This window comes from Alligator mississippiensis, chromosome 15, assembly GCF_030867095.1.
Source record: "Alligator mississippiensis isolate rAllMis1 chromosome 15, rAllMis1, whole genome shotgun sequence".
Taxonomy (NCBI): domain Eukaryota; kingdom Metazoa; phylum Chordata; order Crocodylia; family Alligatoridae; genus Alligator; species Alligator mississippiensis.
Genome location: NC_081838.1, coordinates 9,810,436 through 9,816,484, shown reverse-complemented (window position 1 = coordinate 9,816,484; position 6,049 = coordinate 9,810,436). Strand labels below are relative to the sequence as shown.

General features: G+C 46.2%; 1 long non-coding RNA gene across 1 annotated transcript; it reads left to right on the top strand.

Annotated features, from left to right (window-relative positions):
- The first annotated feature begins 2,562 nt into the window (after window positions 1-2,562).
- LOC109281560 (uncharacterized) lies at window positions 2,563-5,801 on the top strand. Its single transcript, XR_002088230.2, has 4 exons — window positions 2,563-4,545; window positions 4,902-4,962; window positions 5,048-5,196; window positions 5,533-5,801. It is a non-coding gene; the product is annotated as an uncharacterized LOC109281560 (long non-coding RNA).
- The last annotated feature ends 248 nt before the right edge of the window (window positions 5,802-6,049 follow it).

The window sequence follows — 6,049 nt, the reverse complement described above, 5'->3', positions numbered from 1 at the left end:
CCCAGACAGGTGGATGAGAGACCCCTGTGTCTCTTTTGTGCGTCCTTGAGACTTGAACATCTTCAGATTACAGATATCCGTCTCAAACAGGGGATCAGTGTTTCCGCCCCGGTTTCCTTTCCGCAAGGAGCTCCATTAGCTAATCAGAGCTGTATTCCCAGGATGAGATCTGAACGTCCCAATGAAACACTGAAAAGCTGGAATATTTTAAAGCAACATATACTTTAATCAACAAATGGAGGGGTGCAGGGGGGATCCTGTTGAAACCGATTCCCAGTGTAAGAGGGAAAAGGGCGGGGGGAGCTCAGTGATTTCGGCTCATTAAATGAGCCAGACAGATGAGAGAGATGGAGAAGTTTCGTTTCTGCTGCTGTCGGGGGACACTCAGTGAAAGGAGCTTTGTTGAACAAGGGGCTCAGTGTATCAGTGTTGGCAATAAAACCAGCATCGTGTCTAGGTCACGCCTTTGCCTACAGATAGAGAACAGTGCCTGGCAGGAAACGTACACTGGTGTTGTAAGGTCGGCAATGTATCCCAAGGGCTCCAGTTTATTCTTGCAGCCTGGTCTCAAGTTGCAGTCTGGTTCCTCGCCTCGCCATGTCGATGAAAGAGGCCGGTTTGCTTGTGAGGTGCTGGCGTGTTTCCTCTAGGTGTTTTGATCTCCAGGTTGGTAGATCGGTGCTGGTTGTCATTGATGGTTATAGGTGGGATGATTATTTATTCATCTTACACTCGAGCCTAGGGGGCCCCGCCTTGGATTGGGACCCAACATGGAGTGCAAAAATAGCCCCAAAGAGCCTACGAGAGGAATATAAGCCAAACAATGAGAAATGAGTCCAGACAAACCAGGCTGGTTACAGCGGGTAGTAATCTCAGCACACAAACAGCCTTGCCATTGTCAGGTTTTGTCTGTATGTATCACATTGACAAAGACAGCGCAGGGACTTGGGGGCACTTGAAGCCATCATCTGCATAAGACAACCATGACTGACACCCCCATGGCCATGTCTACAAATGGTACCCACTGCCACTACCTCAGCTGTGTCTGCCTTCCCCAAGAATGGCACCTAGTGTCACTGATTATTATAGACCACAATATTCATATCATGCAGACCACGGTCATAAAAGCGGGCTGCTCTTTGTGTCTGCTGTGCCAAGGTCTTTTGAAGTCAACAGTGTTGACTCCCACTGCTTGTTATAACAGATGAGCAGACTTTGAGTTTCCCTGGGCCCCTTCCAGAGCTGAGTTGGTGGGACCTGACTGCTTAAGAGAATACATGGAAGGAGGAAAAGACTGGGAGCAAGCAGGATACAAAAGCAAAATACTTCTCAAAGGAGCAAATCAGGTCTGGCCAGAGCAGCAGGACTGGGCTGAAGGAAGACCTACCTTGTCCTGGGTCAGGGACACCAGGGAGGTAGGGCCAAACTGAGATCAGCCTCGGCCTGGGCCAGGGATGTTGTGGGGGGGGGAGGCTGAGACAAGGCACAAGATAGGGCCAAGGGACCCAGGGACACAGAGAACAGACAAGGATGTGCCTGAAAGAGCTGGGCTCAAATCAGTGGGCCAGAGGAAAGGAAGGCTAAAGCCAAGAGGGCCGAGGCCTCTACTAGGGATGGAGTGGTGGACAGAGTAACATCTGCGAGGCATGGGCATGGCTGTAGGGGCAGAAGGAGGCCATGAAGTTAGCCCATAAGGAACGTAGGGACAAAGGGACTAAGAGACTGAGTCAAAGGATGAGAGAGAGACAGAGCACCTAAGCTCACCTGCCTCTGAGGCTAGCTTTCCCTCATCATTTTCCAACAAGACATGGCAGGCGAAGAAGCAGGGCAAGACCCTGGGAGGCAAAGGCAAGAGCCAGACAGGATTGAGACAGTTACAAGGGGGCATCACGACATACCTCCCCCCCACCGCACCCCATCCCAGGAGCCACAGCTGGTACAGGAGGGTACCACACTGTTAGGACCCTTATGAACTTGGAGTGGTTAGAAGCTATTCTTTGTATGTTGCATTTAGTGGAGAGGAAAGCTAGGACTCTCAAAGTCCTTAAAAATATCCAAGGTGCTAAGAAGCCCTACTAGTGAACTCAGAAAACACCCCTTTCCAGCCTCCCTGGCTTTTGGTTGATGTGATGAAGGTTCAAAATGACCTTTGGAACACGTGTAGAAACCGTGCATCAGAAGGGCACAGCTTTTGATCTGACATCTTTGTAAAGACACTGGAGACAATGGGTTAAACCGTGCACTGATTGAGGCCTGTCATAACTCCACTGTGCCTATGTGATATGAGTTCAGTAATCTGAGTATTCAAATGAATGGCACTGTTTATTGTGAATAACTCACCTGACCGGTAGCGGCACTATCCTTTCTTCCTCCATGTTTTGTTAGAAGACATTGGACCAGCTCCTGTATTAAAGTTTTGTCTGCATGTCATTTACTCCTCCTATAATCTAAAGTATTCTTCTGATTTATGTGGTATCAAGGCAAGGAAATGATTTGGAGGACTGTTGTGAGGTTATTTATATATGGCAGACAAGGTGCATGGAAGCAGGGACTCTTTCACTATCCGGGGGAGACCATATTTGCTTGAACTATGGGTATAATTATTGACCAGAGACAATTCTATACACCTGGAGCAGCCCATGTAAGTTCAGCTGCTAATAACAGCTGACTTTGCAATGTTCAGGTACCAGCCTATTATCTTTTTTATGTGGCCTTTCTTAATATTTTAAGTCCTTAATTAGGTGTGAATATCAGCTTCAGAGATCAACAGGTGTGTAATGATTACCCTAGCTTTTTACTGCTAACGAGTATCTGCAGCAGTAGCAAAAAAATGTGAGTCACTTATTTACTAGCCCCCACTATAATGACCTGAGCACTTAAGTGCACTGCCTGTTGTTTGAGTATCTCAAAACCCTTTACAAATGTTATTATGGCAGTTAAGCATCTTGACATGTCTGCCATTTACCAGTCGCTAGCTTGTGATCCCGCCGAAGTTTGACCTGAAGCAATGGGAAGGCCAAGGTAAGAGAGTAAATTATGGACAGTTCCGAGTATATAATCCAGAGTCCCAACTCTTAACTATCAATTTTCTATAATTAGGTTATTAATAATAGGAGGATGATAAATATTTTCTTTAGGAGCAGCTGCTAAATATAGGCATAAACCCACCCCTGGGCATAATACAGTAATATGATAGTAGCTAGTGAGGCTGTTCCACATATGTGTTTGACTCAGTTGCTTAAAAGAAGTCCTGCATTTATTCTGCAGTTGGCCTTTTAAGAAAACTCTATTAGGTACTTAAATGCAGCATCCCAAGCTCATAAATGCTGTCAAATTGCTATGCCCTCCCTATTCTGGTGCTGTTAAAACCCAGTTCTCCATATAGATATAAAGCTCATCCCTCTTCATTGACAACCAGGATGCTTCAGCTTGCACATCCTGGTCTCTGTAATTTCCTTCTTCCCCCCTTCCTCCTATTCTACTGTCTTAAGAAGCAATGTCCAGCCAACTTGGACTGGGCCGCAGAAATTTCAGTTCCTGCTCTGCTGTAATAAGAAACAGCAGGAAGCAATGCGGCATCGCTACTGCCGACCAACCAAGGGGATTCCTCCTGGGTTATGGAGGAGCAGGCTGCTTTAGCAGCAGAAGTCTCTGCGGGATGAGGTCTGGCAGGCGTGGTGCAGCTACAAGCCGCTGCAACCCTGCGAGCTACGGATTTGGCTATGGTGGTCTTGGAAGTGGGTATGGCTGTTGCATCACTCAACACAGTGATGGCAATGTGCATTATGGTTCCTTTGATACCAGCTATGGCCTGGCAGGCTCTGGAACTGGTGGACCATGCACATGGGCCGTTGCACCCATAACCATCGACAAGAACCTGCTCCAACTTCTTGACCTGGAAATCAATGCCACTGCCTCAGCAATGAAGCATCGGGGAAGGAAGAACTCAAGTCTCTCAACAGCAAACTGGCCTGTTTCATCACCAAGGTGAGCCAAGGATTCAGAGTTTGATGTTGAGGCTGAGCCATAGAAATAAACTTGACCCAAACTTGGTGTTGACTTTGGCAGCAGTACTTGTACATGGGCTATTTATTGTGCAAGGATATATTTCTGAATATCCCCTAATGGCAGCAGAGATTGATTCAACGGGAATTGAGTTCCCTCTCATCTTCATTTATCTTATTTGACTGAAAGACTTGAGTTGTCTAAGTCCTTGATCTGAATTGATTTTCTTCGTTTTCCCACAGTCTGGGAATCAAATCCCATAGATTCTTCTGGGCCATCCTCCACCTCATTAGCTTTAACAATTTTTAATCCTTTTCCTGTGGCTATTCAGGTGCAGATCCTGGAGCAACACAACATAGGGCTGAAGACCAAGCGGGACTTCATCCAGAAGAGAAAGCTCTCCAAAAATCACACTAAGCCCCTGCTTGATATGTATATCAGTAATCTGGAGAAGCAGACTGATTTTCTTGATAACGAGAGAAGTCAGCTGGAAGTAGAAATGAAGAAATGGCAGGCGACTTTGGAGCATAACAAGACAAAGTAAGTGCGAAAATTCTCTTTCTTCATTGCATGGGTTAATAAACTACTCCAAAAATAGTATACATGCCTCCTTTGATGCATGTCTACCAAGGGAATCAAAGGATGAGATTTTAGGTTGCAGGTACTGGTGTACATGTACTTCCAAGGATTTCAAGAAAGCCAGCCCAATTTTGTCTGCCGACTACAAAAAAAAGAGAGAGAGAGAAAAGAAAAGAAAGAAAGAAAAAGCAGGTATTCAACATTTGGAGGTGTTCGGAAAGTTTTATACTAGTGCAACATAGAGAGACAGAGCTCCCTTGGAGACCCAACATTGTTTTTCCTATTAAAGCACACAGTTACTTCCTTTGTGTCCCCAGGTACGAAGAGGAACGTAGTCAGTGAAGACATGCTGATAATGAGTTTGTAGCACTGAAGAAGGTCAGTGATTTGCAAAGAATTCAGGTCAGATATTGTTTATATGCGTACACATATTGATTTCTGCTATCTAATCTGTGCTCTGCAGACAGACCGATGAGATAACACAGCAAATTGACGGCAACTTTTACCACCCTACAAGGTACAGACTGTGTCTTCATGAGGATGGGAGAACTAGAAGCCAAGTCTGAAGCCCAGGTTGAAAATCTCAGCCTCTCAAGAGCTGTGTTTGAACAGGTATCAGATCTTTTCCATCCTCCGCTGCTCAGTTAGCAAATTCACATAATGGCTTTTGCAAGGGCAAAGGAAAAGAGCATGACAGCAATATGTTCTTGTAGAAGAGAATGGGCAAGTGTCAGGACCTAGGGCCAGCCCAAGATGGGAACTCTGTATGTGACCTTCAGTGGGACACTTACACTTCTTCCATGGTGCTTGGTGACACTGATAAAAAAGGAAATACTTCATGGGCAACTGGGTGCACTTGACCAGAATAAAACATGAAGAAATAGAACAGGGGGCTCAAACCAGAACAGCAATAAGTGGAGCCAGTGTTGTATTTTGTGTTGACTACAGGAACTCGGTGAGCACCAGAGCTGTGTTTCATTTGCTGTGACTGTGCAAATGAACAACAGCCGAGGCCTGGACATGGGGAACGTCATCAGTGGGTTCAGAGCTCGATATGATGAGATTGCTTCCAGGAGCCGAGCTGAGGCAGGAGGTTGGTGCCAGAGAGAGGTGAGTGATCGAGGCTCTTCCCTTGGGTGGATCCTCCTAAGAAACAACCCCATATCTCTCCCTGCTGCTGCATTGATGGAGACTCCCTCTGTCTTCTCTCTCCATAATGTCAGGAGCTAAGCATGACTGCTGCCTGGTATAGTGATAATCTGAGTAAAATCAAAGCTGAAATGGGTGATCTGACCCGGACAGTTCGTGTACTTGAGGGAGAAATCTCACGTGCCAAAACCTATGTAAGCACGGCCTCTTGGGCATCGGTGAGTTAGTACTGCTGGCTGTATGGAGACGTTCATTGTGTGCTGGGAAATGTTCGGTCAGCCCTGTGAAAAGAGGATGGAGCTCTCTATTTCAACTA